Raw genomic sequence first — 15740 nt, 5'->3', positions numbered from 1 at the left:
CCCAAAAGTAACTGAAGAAAATATGACTTATTTGGCTTGTAGTGTGAAGCCACAGTCCAGCACAGCAATCAAGTCATAGAGGCACAAATGGAAAGCAGCTGCTGATATTGTATCTAGTCAGGAAGCAGACAGCCCCGAATGCTGGTGCTTAGCTCCTTTATGGCTAGGAACCCATGACAAGGAATGGGGCTGCCATATTTCAAGTGTGTCTTCCTGCCCAAATTAACCAGAAATCCTTCACTGGCATGCCCGCAGTTTTTTCTCCTAAGTCTTTCAAAATCCTACCAATTTTTGAAATTATTAACCATTACAAAGAGATTCAATATATTTACCTTAAGAGACAAAGTCTAGCTGGGCATGGTGGCACATGTCTTTAAATCGAGTTCTTGGGAGGCAGAGGTAGGTGGAGCTCTGTGGAGTTCATGGCTGGCTTGGTCCATATAGTGAGTTCCAGGACAGCCAAAGATACATAGTGAGACCCTGTTTCAAAAATATGAGAGAGAGAGGGAATGAGGAGAGGAAAGGTGAGAGAGAGAGAAAGAGAGAGAGAGAGAGAGAGAGAGAGAGTCTATCCTATAAGGAAGTTATCCATGTGTGATTAGAGTAAAATTTAACTATTACCCCTCATGAAATTACCATCAGAGATGAAGTCTCCTTTGTAAGGAATTGTCTACAGGTGCTTAGGGTATGTATTTTGAAAAACTATTGGAAATAATTTTTAGAATATTAAAAATTAGCAGCCTGATTCACTTTCTTTTTGTCTTTGATCAAAAAAAAAAAGCACTGACAAGTATCTCTCTTAACTCTCAGCTTTTATTAATTTTGCAGGAGTCTACCAAATCCAAGAAGTAAATGTGCCTTCCACAAAAAAATGTATTTAAAAAATTTCAAAATGACTGCACCATAAGAATGAGATCCTAAATCATTGTTAGTTGATATAGTTTGTAGTTCACTGAATTCATATTAGCTAGTTGGTTAATGAAAACATAATTTAGAGATAAATTGTTGAATCAAATAATCCAGAGGGAGAAACACTAAATATCTAAATAAAGTCAAACTATAAACAAATCCAAAGAAAATATAAAAGGCTTATAAACTTGTGTATGTACAGAAAAATGTGGAGTTTTTGTGGTAAGAATATAATATTATAAAATCTTCAAAGGAGAAATTATAAACCTAAAATAATTTTAGCAAATATATGTATAATTTCCTTATAGCCTATTTTTTAATTAATAAAAAATCACAACCATACAAAAAGTATGCACCTATATGTGAGCTGAAAAAATAGAACCAGAGCAGTTTATAGACATGAAAACCTTGTTTATGACCATTCTTGTTAATCAAAGACACGTTAGAGTAAAAATTATAAATCATTTTTCTTCATCAGAGAGTAAATTATCCAAGTATTTAATAATTAATGATATTATTAACAATTTATTAATGGAACCAGACAATCTCATATACTCCTAATGAGAGTTTAGGTTGCTAAACCTTACGGCTATCAAAATGATAAATAAAAATGTATCACTACAGAAGAAGTGTATGCACCTTAAACTTGAAATTTCCTTCTAGGAATTTGTATTACAATCAAACTAGAAAACATAAAGTGAAATGTGTATATAAATATATTTATCACAAAATGTTCTATCATAGTTTTCAAAATGAGAGGCAATGTAATGCCCACAGGCAAAGGAATGACTACATAAAATATGAAACATCCCCTCATTAGAATACTAGATAATTACAAAGAGTGACATAAAGTTCTGTATGCTGACAAAAAAAAAATTCCCCTGGAGATATTATTCAAGTGATTTTAAAAAAGAGAACTATGTATGCTTGCATGCCAGAAGAGGGCACCAGATCCCATTATGGATGGCTATGAGCCACCATGTGGTTGCCGGGAATTGAACTCAGGGCCTCTGGAAGAGCAGTCAGTGCTCTTAACCTCTGAGCCATCTCTCCAGGACGGAGAACATGAGCAAAGAAGTCGGGACCACGAGGGGTGCACCCACCCACTGAGACAGTGGAGCTGATCTATTGGGAGCTCACCAAGGCCAGCTGGACTGTGACTGAAAAAGCATGGGATAAAACTGGACTCTCTGAACATGGCGAACAATGAGAGCTGATGAGAAGCCAAGGACAATGGCACGGGGTTTTGAACCTACGTAATGTGCTGGCTTTGTGGGAGCCTAGCCAGTTTGGATGTTCACCTTCCTAGGAATGGACGGAGAGGGGAGGACCTAGAACTTACCACAGGGCAGGGAACCCTGACTGCTCTTTGGACTGGAGAGGGAGGGGTAGAGGAGTGGGGGGAGGGGGAGAAGGGTGGGAGGAGGGGGAGAAGGGTGGGAGGAGGGGGAGGGAAATGGGAGGCTGGGAGGAGGTGGAACTTGTTTTTTTTTTCTCCTTTTCTCAATAAAAAAAATGGAAAAAAAAGAGAACTAAAAGCAAATCATATACTAGCATATAGTGTCTATACATTATGTTTCATTTGTAGCTTTGAAATTATAATGTAACTATATTTCTTTCTTCCATTTCCTCTCTCCATAGCCTCTCATATAAACCCTCCCCATTCTCCATCAATATTCCCTTTTAATCAATTGTTATTGCATGTATGTAAATGTACATCAATGTATATTCTTAAATATAACCTGTCCGGTCTGGTTAATATTACTTATATTCATGCTTTTAAGGATGACCATTTGGCATTGGACAACCAACTGGTGTGCTCTTCTCTGGGGAAGACCAGACATCTCTCTTGCTCCCAGCTTTTCTCAGTTACCTACTGTTCTTTGTGTAAGTCTTTATGCTTCTATTTTTAATAACTGCTTGACAAAAATAAAAAAAAAATACCTTATGTTTATTTAGCTTTCCTCCTGGAAATACACACACACACACATGTATGTATGTATATATATAGATATCAACTAGAATATTGTGAAGATGCAATGTAATAAGACATATAACTATCTATGAAGTACCCTTCTATTATTGACTGCATGTAAATGAAATCATTTTAATACTTAGTAATTTTGTAATCAATATGAATTTGTTCATTATTATAATTATGTGGGTTGCCTGAGTGGTGCTGTGCTTCTGTCTCCTGATCTGTATCCAGTAAGACTGTAGTAGTTGGATATCTTCCTTAGCACCCATCATGGTCTTCTGTTTGGGCTTCTAATGGAAGGCACATCAGGGCTGCTTTTGCAGTAAAAGTCCAAGGCACAAGATTCCGGCACACTTCTGCTTCTACGGCATTTGTAAGCCTCATGACTCAGTAGCAGAATTTCATGAATCCATTAAAAAAAAAGAAAATAGAAAGTGATATTTTTTGGATCTTATCTATAAGAGCCTCTCACAAGGTAAGTCTAATCATTCCATTTTTTTTATTGGAGGATGAATTAAGCAATTTAGAAAATGTGTCTTCCAAGAACCATACTATTGGCCAACAATAGCGTGGGAGGTTTACCTGTTCCTCTGACTCTCAAGTTCGTATTTTGACCCCAATATCTGCAGAACGCTGCTGATTTCCTTCTCTCAGGCAAGCCATTTTCCTCTGCGTATTTTCAATTTCAGTTTTAGATTTTCTTGTGCACTGTTTTAAGAAGCTGGCTCAAAAGCAGCCTACTTCTTTTGCACACTTGGTTGATCCAGTCAAAATTCTCTTGAATCTGATTTTTATATATCAAACTGGTTGCTGCTAATGTTCTAACACTTTATCTTAACACTCTCATCATACAATGCAATATTTAGGTGAGCAGCTGCCACATAACTTTGGCTTTTAAGATGGCTCACTCTCTGGGTGTAGGATGTCTGAGATAACACCTCTTCATACTTACCACTTTGGTTGCCGTGGCATTTCATAAACATAGAACATTGACTCAGCAGCTGAAGCTGCCTCTTTCTGACTTGCTTTCACTCCCGAAATATTTTAGAAAAGTGATTTCATTTGTTATTACTTCTAGGGTTGGTGTTGTTAAAATCACTACTTTCTATGGTTTGAGTAAGTATCCCACAAAGGCAAGTGAACAAAATCTTGAACAAAAATCATGGCATTATTGCGAAATGATAGATACATAAGAAATGAAACCTTGTGAATGAAGTCAGAACATTAGAGGGCATGTTCTAAAGGGCTCTTTTGGGATCCAAGTCCATTTATATCATTCACCTTTGTCATAAGGTGAACAGCTACTTCTGACCTGCCCTCCTACGATGATGAACTATGCACCACAGGCCAATGATAAGTTAGCTGTGGATTGTGACTTCTGTAACTATGAGCCAAGCAGCCTTTCTTTTAATAAGTTGGTATGCTCTTTATCATAATTCTGGAATTCAACACACTATTATACTTTTTGACTCCTTGAGAAGACTCTGACATGGGAATCTCTTGAGTTATTGCTAATGCTCATGATCTAGTGATTATACTTTGACCAATAACACCCTTTAAGAAACAGTTCTGAGGGATAGATTTATAAAATAACAAAGGAAGAATTCATAAAACAATACAATGTAAGAGGTAAAATGAGATCAGACAAGCTAGGATAAGCTGGTTCATTCCCAATGCTGATCATTGCAAAATTTAGTCCTGAATCCTTCTTTAATCTTCATGTCTGTTTTAATTTATCAAAAGAAAGAATATATATACTATGGAGTGCAGTTGGAAGAGTGTTTGCATAGCATGCATGAAGCCCTGGCTTCAAGTCCCAGCCAGTACCACATAAATGAGGCGTAAAAGCTACAGTGATAACTCAGCATTGCAAAAGTAAAAGAAAAAGAAACAAGTTTAAGATCATCCTCAGTTATATAGCTGGTCTACATGAGACAGAGAGAGAGGAAGAGAGAGAGAGGGGGGGGGGGGTGGTCACCAGGAATGCTTTTACAGTATATATTTGAATACTTTCAAAATAGGTTTACCATAACAAGAAAACAAGATCATTCCTAGACTTAATCCTCTTATGTACTTGTGTTTTCCTGGCTGTGACCAATATGATAATGTTAAAATATGGTATGTTCAGTTCTTTATTCGTCTGAAAACAATGTGTGGTTGAAGTTTGAATTCTCTTAATGTCTCACATGTCTCGCATTGACTTCTCCAGTTCTTCATGTTCTAGGACTGAATTATATTATAGTTGAGGTTTATATTCAATAAATCCATACTAAGACACATGTAAATCTGTGCATGCGTGTACACACACACACATACGCACACATACACCCCTCTAGTGAGGGAAGAATGTATCACTCTATCTTGTGACTTTGAGTTTTGTTACTTGCTTTGCCAAGTGGGACATGAGTAATTTAAGCATCATGAACAGAGGCTTCTTAAGCATGTTTGTATGATAGTGCTTGACTTTTTTACTTCAGTGATGTGTCATGAGTATGATATGTCAACATTACTGCTCTAAGAAATTGCTAGGTAACATAAGTAGGGACTCAAGAACAAACATATCAGAACATATAAATTTATTTTAGAACTTAGATTAAGGTTTATGGTAAAGAATCATTGAAATCTGAAGTGACTTATTCAACATATTTTATAACATGGCTAACTCATTCTTTGTCTCTGTCTGTTTCTGTCTCTCTCTTCCTCCCTCCCTCCCTCCCTCCTTCCCTCCTTCTCTCCTTCCCTCATGTTACTATATATTCCAGGCTATCTTCACAAGTAGTAGGCCTCCCTCCTTCTCTCAGCCTCTTGAGTAGTAGGATTTACAGGCAAGAGCAACCATATATAACTATATGTTTTCAGCTTTCTGATTTTCCTACTTCCTTTTCTCTTGTGGGATTTTACGTATCTTTTTGAGTCTGTTTGAGTCTATCTTATCATTCTCTTAAATATAAATTTCTTCTACATATCTTCACACTCAGAGAAACTTGTTTACAAGAAGATCCTTTGTCTCTGAGGTCTTGATTACCGGTGCTGTTTCTCTACTTTGGCATGGTGATGTTTGTCTGTAATTGTACTTTATCTTGTTTCATTATTTCAGAGATAAGCACTTGCTATATATTCATATCAGGCCTGAAACTTACCATGCAGATCAGACTGACTTCAAATGTACAACAATTTTCTGTCTTTCCCTTTTGGATGCTGGGGCTATAGTCATGTGCCATCATATTTAGCAACCTACATAGTTTATTAACAGTTATAATAGCATAATTCACTTTCTTTCTCCTCCACTCAACTAGAAAGAAAGAAACATGTTCAGTTGGTTAACTTTGGAGTTCTGGTACCTAGCACACTGCAATTTCAGAATTCTTGAAGGAATTTTGCTGAAACTGCTAGGTTTACTGCATTAGCATTTTATTGTGTTAGCTGTCTGGGTGGTTCATGATGCTTTTGTTGATAGTGAAGCAGGTGGATAACAGCTATTTAATCTTATTATGTGCTGATAATAAAAAAAGCAGAATGATTTGAGTTAAAAATAAATTAGCCAGTGATGATTGAATGATTCTCTATTGTGTGCCCTGCACTTTCATATGAAGTAAGCAATAGAATAGTCAACCACCCTGTAAAAAAGACAGAAGCTATCTGGGTTGGAGACACTCATATTTTGCAACTTTTGTGAGATATGTTTTGAGTTTTGAGACTTCTGGACACAAGTGTTCATGTAACTCCTGTCAAACGACTGTAAGATTAAGGCTACTTACTGGACAGTGTAGCCAGAGAACTGGCCCCAATCCTGATGGAAGACCTGGCCCCAACACTCAGGAGAGATGGCCCACCCCATACCATGAAAATGGGAGGACTTTCTCTGATGGCATGGTCATACTGCCCCTCACCTGAGGGGGGCAGTACCAGTAACCTGGACTGGCCACCTCCACTACCACCCAGGCCCACAGGTGGACCTTGTGTTGGTTCATCCTAAAATGTATCGTATCCAAAATCTGCTGGAGTTCTTGACGGGACTAGTCATGTGGTACAATACTGGGAGGATCTCCATGACTTGGGGTGGCTTTGAGATATCTGAGAGGAGTTTTGATGAGGATCCGGTGATAATGGTGTACCAGAAACCAGAGGCCTTCAACCAGACCAGTGACTCAGTGCAATGAACATTTGCAGGTAAAGCTGATCGAGCAAAAGGGTCTACAGTGTGACACACTGCAGCTCGCAGTACCACTAGGATGAATGAAGAGGTATTGGACAGTTGGAAAAAATGGAGGAGCCAAGAGCTTTTTGTTTGTTTTTGCTTTATTTGTTTGATTGTTTTGGTTTTATTTGATTTTTTTGAATTTTCTTGTGGGGGACACTGCAGGGATGAGGAAAGGAGATGGGGAATCAGAGGTTAGTGGAACTGGGGTATAGGATGTGACATTCCCAAAGAATCAATAAAGACCAGAAGAACATTTGAAGGAAAGTGAAAATGTAGACAAAATGAGCTTTGCCAACGACTGTAGAAAGGGAGTCCAAAAGGCAGAACTCAAAATGTGGAATAGAGAGAAGGTAACAGAACCCACAGACAGAAGCAAGGTCAGTGCTTGATGAGAATAAACAAAAGAAAATAAGGAGAAAATAATAGTGCTTTCTAGACAGAAAATCAAAAAGGACTAATACACAAAAATGTATCCGTTCATCGACTAACATGTAGGTTGTTTTCAATTTCTCATTACTGTGAGTAGAGCAGCTATGAGCATGCCTAAGCAAGTCTCTGTAGTAGGGTGAAGTATCATGTCCAAGAGTAGTACAGTTGGAATTTGAGGTCAGATCTGATCTTTCTGAGGAACTGCTACACTGATTTCCATCCAGGCCATACAAGTTTACCCTCATGCAGCAGTGGATGAGTGTGCTCCACTTATTCCACATCCTTGCCAGCATGGGCTGGCATTCTTTATTGGTCTTGGCCCTTCTGATGCATGTAAGATAAAATCCCAATATAGTTTTGATTTGCATTTCCCTTATGGATAATAATGCTCAACATTTCTTTAAGTGTTTCTCAGCCATTTCAGTTTCCTCTTTTGAGATTTCTGTCATTTTTAATTGGGTTATTTGTTTTCTTGATGGCTACTTTATTGAGTTCTTTATACATGTTGCATATTAGCTTCCTCTCAATTGTATAGTTGGAGAAAAAAACTCTTTCCCATTGGATAATCTTATGCTTTGGCTGAATGATGATGTCCTTTGCAGTACATAAGCTTTTCAATTTCACGAAGACCCACTTACTAATTGTTATTCTTGTTACATAGTCTAATACTATTTTGCTCAGAAAAATCTTTTCTGGTGTCTATGATTTCAAGACTATCTCCTACCTTCCCTTATTTCATAATCAATGTATCTGGCCTTATGTTGAGAACTTTGAACCATTTGGAGTTGAATTTTGTGCAGCGTGATTAGTATGAATGTATTTGCATTCTTCTAACATGCAGATATCCAGTTTGACCAGCACCATTTGTTGAAGATGCTGTCTCATTTTCAGTGTGTATATCAGGCTTCTTTACCAAAATTCAGGTGCCCATGGGGGTGTGGACATATTACTGGACCTTCAATTACATTCCATTGATCAAATGTCTGTCTTTTTCTGCCCAGTAGCATGCTATTTTTATTATTATAGCTCTGAGTAAATTTTGAGATCAGGGATGGTGACCCTGAAACCAGTTCTTTTATCATTCTCCAGTGTTTTAGCTATCCTGAGGTGGTTTGTTTGCATTTCTTTATTTATTTACATGTGTGGGTGTTTCCATATATAAGGGGAAATTGCCCCTTCAATTTCTGTGGAGAACTGTGTTGGAATTTTTAATAGGGATTGCATTAAATGTATTGATGGCTTTTCTTAGGAAAGCCATTCTTGCCACATTAATCCTACTGATAAATGAACTTGGAAAATCTTTTTATCTTCTGATATCTTCTTCATTATTTTTCTTCAGTGTCTTAAAGTTTTATTGTGAGTTTTCATTTGCTCAGTTAGAGTTATCCCCAAGATATTTTTCAGACTTTTGAGAAAAGTATGTTTTCCTTGATTTCTTTCTCAATCTATTTGTCATTTGTATATAAAGATGCTGGTGATTTTTATGTTAATTTTGTATCCTGTTACTTTTTGCTGAACGTGTTTATTAGTTGTAAGAGTTCCTGTTGGAACTTTTAGGGTTACTAACATACACTATTATTATCATCTGCAAACAAAGATACTTTGACTTCTTTCCTTCCCATTTATACCTTCTTCATCTCCTCCAGTTGTCTTATGGCTCTATATAAGACTTCAAACACTGAGTTTAATGTGTATGGAGAGAGTAGACAACCTTATCTTGTTTCTGTTTTTAGTCGAAATTGTTTGATTTTTTTATGCATTTAAGTTGATATTGGTTTTATGCTTACTGTAAACTGCCTTTATTATGTTGAAAATGTATGAAATGTTGGATTATGTCAAAGGTCTTTTCTGCATTTAATGAGATAACCGTGTGGACTATTTATATATGGTTGACTATATTTATCAATTTATATATATTGAATCTTCTCTGCATCTATAGGATAGAGCTTACATAATCATGGTGGAGCGACATTCTTAGGTTTAGTTTGCAAGTATATTGTTGAAAGTTTTGCATCTATGTTCTTTAGGGAAATTGATCTGAAATTGTCGTTCTTTGTTAGATCTTCAGGTTCTATATATATATCAGAGTAACTGTGGCCTAGTAAAAAAAAGAATTGAGCATTGTTCCTTCTGTTTTTATTTTAGAGAATAATTTGAACAGTACTGAGGTTACCTTTTCTTTATAAATCTGATAGAATTCTGCACTAAAACCAAAATGGTTTTGATGGTAGGATACTTAGTTGCTGATTCTATTTCACTGGGGTTTATACATCTGCTTAAATTGCTTATAATATCTTGACTTAACTGTGGTAGATGGTATATATTAATAAAATTATCTGTTTCTTTTAGATTTTCCAATTTGGTTCAATACATATTTTTAAAATATGTCTTTATAAATTACTTCACTTCCTCAATGTCTGGTTTTTTTTACACCTATTTTTTTGTTTCTAATTTTGTAAACTTGAATCTTCTCCCTTCATCTTTTAGTTAATTTGACTAAGGGTTTGTCAATATTAGTGATTTTTATCAAAGAACCAATTCTTCATTTCATTGATTCACTAAATTGGTTTTTTGTTTGTTTTCTATTTTATTGATCTCACCTTTGAGTTTATTTCTTGCCATTTGTTCCTTTTGGGTTTGATTTCTTCTTTTTGTTTCTAGAGCTTTCAGGTGTGCCATTTAGTAGCTCGATTTTTTTTTTTTTATGTAGGCACTTAATGCTATGAACTTGACTCTTAGAGCACCATTCATTGTGTCCCAGAAGTTTGGGGATATTGTGTTTTTTTTTTTTCATTAAATTCTAGAAAATCTTAAACATTTTCTTCCCCAATTTCTGTCTTGGCCCACTTTTCATTCAAGAGTGAGTTGTTCATTTTAATGAGTTGTAGGCTTTCTGTTGTTTCTCTTGTTATGGATATCCAACTTTAACCCATGGTGGTCAAATAGGATGCTGGGTGTTATTTCAATTTTCTTACATCTGCTGAGAGTTGCTTTGTGCCCAATATGTAGTTATTTATGGGGAAAGTTCCATGGGGTGCTGAGTAGAAGACATTATCCTTTGTTTGGGTAGCAGGTTCTGTAACTATCTCTTAGGCCCAGTTGATTTGTAATATCAGTTATCTCCAGCATTTCTCTGTTTAGCTTTTGTCTGGATGGCCTGACTACTGGTATGTTGTGGTGGTGCGGTTTCATCTTGTCCCCTTCTTTTGATTTGCTGGGCTGGTATTATTTATTCATTGTGTTTTCTCTTGCGTAGTTAGCCTCTTTAATTTTAAGTTCAGCTGCTACAACCTTCTGTGGGGCTGGGATTGTGCATAGATGCTGCTTAAATTTGGTTTTATCATGGAATGTCTTATTTTCCACTCTATGAATGGAAGTGTTGATGGATACAGTAGCTTGGGCTAGCATCTGCCATCTCTTAGAGTTTGTAGAACATCTGTTCAGACACATCTGATTTTTAGAGTCTCTGGAGAAAAGTCAGGTGTTATTCTAATTTAACTGAAGAATCCTCAAGATGGCAGACTGGAGAGTATGCTTTATCTGTTCATTTCTAGATGACATGGTCTGGCTTTATTTGATGTCTTCAATTTTATCTTTACTTGAATTTTTTCCCTACCTTTGGAGATCAGAGTTTCTCACTCTTAAAGTAGTTCATATGCTGAAGGTTTCACAGACATCAGGAATTTTCCATAGAAACTCTGCCTACTACTGTGAGGTAGAGTGTGTGGTCTCTCTGAGAAAAACCTTGTGTGTCAAAATTATTTCTAATTCCCAAGGTCAGCTACATTCTTCCCATTGCATACAGACTGGATTTCATTTCTAATCCTTTTTCCAGTAGAAACTTCAAGTGTTCATCTATTTCACAGCAGATGACCTTGCTTTGGGGCTGTATGTTTAACTAAAATAACCAATCAGCCACAATTCAGGGGGGATTTAGAAACATGAGAGACAGGAACTCTTTTTGCAATGTTAAAACATGGCAATTATACTTCTCTTTGGATTTTGAGTGGCTTCCTATTTTGGTCAAGCTAGATGCAAACTAAGATTAAAATATCTCACATGTACCTAGAATTTAAATCAGAAGGAAATAGCAATGCCTGATAGTTTAAGAAAACCAGCACCCAGTTCCTCACTATACTAAAATGTGAAGACTGACGGATGAGGAGGCAGGAAAGTGGGCAAATGTAATCCTCAGACTCAATTACCAAATTAGAAAGATATTTAGAGAGGCAAAGAAACTTTGAGTAGGAAGGAACTTATTTTAGTCCTTGTTCTTATTATGGAGGTATTAACATAAAATTTCTCCTGCTGGGGGCTGGGATGACTCAGTCAGTAAAGAGCCTGCCTCATATACATGAGAGACTGTCTTCAGAGCTCCATCACCCATGGAAAATCCAGGTGTGATGACATATGTCTCTAATAAAACTGCTGGAAAGAGCGTTCGATGGTGAAAAGAGGCCAGCGAATACTTATAATTCATTGATTATCTAGCCTAAGTCAATAAGCCCCAGACGCAGGGAGAGACACTATGTCAAAATAATAAGGTGGAAAGCAGCTGCGGAAGATGCCTGATGTTAAGCTTGGAGTTCTACAGGCATGCATACATATGCTAACTTAACACATAAATAGCTTCTTTCATGTCCACACAAACATGTATCCTTCCCCTGTTCCACACACACACATATACACATACTTTCTCTCTCCTGCTTATCTACTTCCTACAACACTGTTCTGAACCTGCACTAGAACCCTGTATCAAGGATCAAGGATCATCGGAAAACTCCCCATATTCACAAGCACCTGCAATTCTCTGTGTAATTTTATTAATATTCTACTGCTACCTGAAGTTTTGAAATCCCCAGTTGAAAACAAGGGTAGAAACTTGCTAAATGCTCATACTCACTTCACATGGTCTTGTTTGGATTTCAGCAGCACTGCCTCACTTTCTTGTACAGTGAATCACACATGGTTTGTCTCCCAGCAACAGTATTTGAAGGCCCAGAGCTGAGGCCAGAGACTGTCATTCTAGCTGTAACTCTCAACCTAGGTGACAGCATCCTAGAGCTCAGAAATAACCTGGTTGGAAAAATCCCCAAAAGCATAGAGAAGAATACCTCAGCAAAACTATATCTCTCTTAGGCGGGGCCCATAGACTGTGGAACAGTCAACTTGGAGAGGCTGTTTGCATGGACAGAGAGGAAAACAGGATAGGAGAGGCTCTAGCAAGGCCGTTGGTTGAAGGGTAGAGGTTATCAACAAGAATATCACAGTCAACAAACTAAAACAACTCAGTGTTTATCAGCAGCACAATGCCAACGTTCTAGAAAGACCAAGAAATAGATTGTCCCATTCTGAGGAGGTTTCCACGTCAGCATTTTTGGTGGACACTACTCTTAAGCCTTACTCTTTGTCAATAAATTAACCCTATTCATATGGTGAGCCTATAGCAATGGGAAATTGCAGAACAGAATTGAAGCAATCGACACACTGCCCAAGATACTGTCTAAGCTGACTCTATTCAATAAGAAAAAGCTACATGGGGAACTCAGCAGGTTGTGTTTATACTTTGCAAATGGTTTGGATGAGAGAGGCAGCTAGGGCTATTGACCCACTGAGAACCACTGGTTTGAGCTTGGAGTTCACACCAGAGATTAAGAAAATAAGAATTAAGGCTCTTTTTGTGTAGAATAATTCTTTCTGCTTACTAAATAAATTAGTGGACCAAATTAAAACATAAGCCTGTCATTTACCTTAGTTAAAGGGATAAATTATGATCAAGTCCCTTAAAAGCCTGAATCAGGATATGTTCACTGTTATTCATTCTTACTCATTCTCCACAAGGGTGTGCAAATCAATACTTCGATCTCCTGATCTTCTAGTTCACTTTATTTTATGTACTTGAAACTACATTAAACTGCCTCTCTAGAACAACTTGTCCATAACTCAGAAGTTAGTCTTATACCATGTAAAGGGATTTTATTGTAAACACAACTCACAGAAGCACTGGCTATTTTAGGATCCACCTCCCTGCCACACGAACCAAAATAAGTCTTGAGAATTATAACGTGTACTGAAAAGTAGGCCATTGCCTCTCTTTCTTACTAGCAATTTAAGGTAAGTGCTACTTTCCACCAGGTCCCATGTTGTGACAAGAAAAAACAATCACTCATCCACGATACTGAAAGTAAGAATCAAGTTCATTAAATATTTCTTTCATTGTAAAAGCTTTTCCAGCAATCAGTCCAGAAGCAAAGAAGGGATATTTAAGGTGATATGAAATATTGATACCAACAACCATGGGAAGGAGTTTTATTCCAGGCACTGTCTGTAAAGAGACTTGCAAGGAGACACATCATTGCTAAGTTGCCTGTGCAAGACTACAAATAATAACTATGATTATACTCAGAAAGCTCTTGACCACAAATGACAGGAATACATGCCCCCATGACTGGCATGACCACATCCTACACCCTGCTCGCAGGGCAGCCCCCTTTTAAAAGTCTGTTGGTTAGAAAAATCTATACTTCTCTGTAGAGGCCCACTTTTTGCTAACTGAAAGTATTTTCTTTGATAAAATACCTATGCACTCCTCTGGATAGACACTGTAATATTTTTAAGTGAGTAAATACTGAACCATTCCTTGTTGCTTCTTTTCTTTTGTTCCCATCACCCCTTCAAAACAAACTTTAAAAATTATAGTTTGTGAAAGAGGCATTTGTGATAGTGTCACTTCATTTTCCCTGTTGCTAAGGACCATAGTTAGTTGGTTTGTTGCTTATAGTAGCATATTTGTATAACTGTCTGCAAAAGCATTCACAAAAAAATTGCAGTTCAAAGGGCTTCTGTTTCTCTATATAAAAGGAATGAGGTTAAATTAATAAATATTAAGATCACTTTTAAGTCACATAGAATGAAAACGATCCCAGGAGTACAAAGAACTAATCTCTATTTCCATCTTTATTCAGATTCTTGCTAAGCTTCCTTAAGATGGATGGGAAACCCTTCAAAGGAATTTGATCCGCCAACTTTTCTCAGAAACCCTCCCCAATGACCTTATCAGAGAGACCACCTTCTTTCCGAACAGAAGTTCTCATGTGTGGTTTCAGGCTTAAACATTGTTTGTTGGGTTATCAGAAAGAGAAATGGAAAACAAGCCACATTGCTTAGGAATCTCACACAAATTAGATAGAAAACTAAAACTCCTAAAGGATTCAGCTTCCCCCACCCCGAAGTGCATCTGAGAACAAAAAGAGCAGGTGTTTCAAACCACACACATACTCACTTGTTTATAAACTAGGTCTCTAAGTTTTATCTCACAGTTGACACTACCTACAGTGACCCGCTGTAAAAGAAACAACCTTGATCTTAATGGTTCATAGTTCTAGTAAAATAAAAGGATGAAATCATTATCATAGACACTGTGACATTATAGGAAGATATGTAGGTAGTTAGCACAGATATGTCTCAAAAACAAAAACCATTTGAGAATAGGCCAATGGAAAACATAATATCATACAAACCAGAGATGACTTTGATGGCTTTTAAAGATTACAGAAAGCTTCTCAAAAGTCGTACAGGCTAGGTCCTATAGAAAGAATAGGATTGAATGAAGTAAGGATGAGAATTCCAGACAAAGTTCACAACTAAATGCGTGGCAACTTCAACAAATGACAAGGTAATCTGCTGTGATCACAGGATGGAGGAGCTATCAAGGAATACAACTGAGAAGCAGACATGACTCAAATCGTATACAGTGCTGTGTACCAGATGTGCTGACGTATTCATCATCCCCTGGATACGTCTCACATGGTCCACATCTCGGACTTCTCTCTGTTCATACCTATGGTTTCATAGTAAGGTTAATCATTTGAGTAAATAAGGAGATTGTACAGACAAATTTTTCCCATGAGAAAAAAAAAAAGGAGTAGGATTGAGAATATCAAGGTCTAAGTAGAAATGCATGACCTCTATTTTCGACGAGCTTTCATGTTCTCTTTGAAGTAGTTAGGAAAGTACTATGTTCATTATCTGGGGGCAAAAAGGGGGGTGTGGAGAAAGGTAAAATAGCAAATTTCAGGACATCCTAGTGAAAGGCGTGTGGTGAAACACATGCGTTAAAAAAAAAATCGACTGTGAGCACTGTGAATATAATTCCTAATCCATACCTCCAGAGGAGATTCTCTGACTCACTCCTCTTAACTGCCATGTGGGGGCAGTCAAGCC

General features: G+C 37.2%; 1 long non-coding RNA gene across 1 annotated transcript in view; it reads left to right on the top strand.

The window, feature by feature from the left end:
• LOC121460468 overlaps positions 1 to 15740 on the top strand; it is a 366412-nt gene that overhangs the window by 182075 nt on the left and 168597 nt on the right. Inside the window, exon 2 of the long non-coding RNA XR_005976056.1 lies at positions 2694 to 2796. This is a non-coding gene — a long non-coding RNA (uncharacterized LOC121460468). The remainder of the gene's footprint in view (positions 1 to 2693; positions 2797 to 15740) is intronic.

This window comes from Microtus oregoni, unplaced genomic scaffold, assembly GCF_018167655.1.
Source record: "Microtus oregoni isolate MIOR12 unplaced genomic scaffold, Mior012 000020F_ref0000438, whole genome shotgun sequence".
In the NCBI taxonomy this organism is placed as follows: Eukaryota; Metazoa; Chordata; class Mammalia; order Rodentia; family Cricetidae; genus Microtus; species Microtus oregoni.
This window is presented reverse-complemented; position numbering and strand designations above follow the sequence as displayed.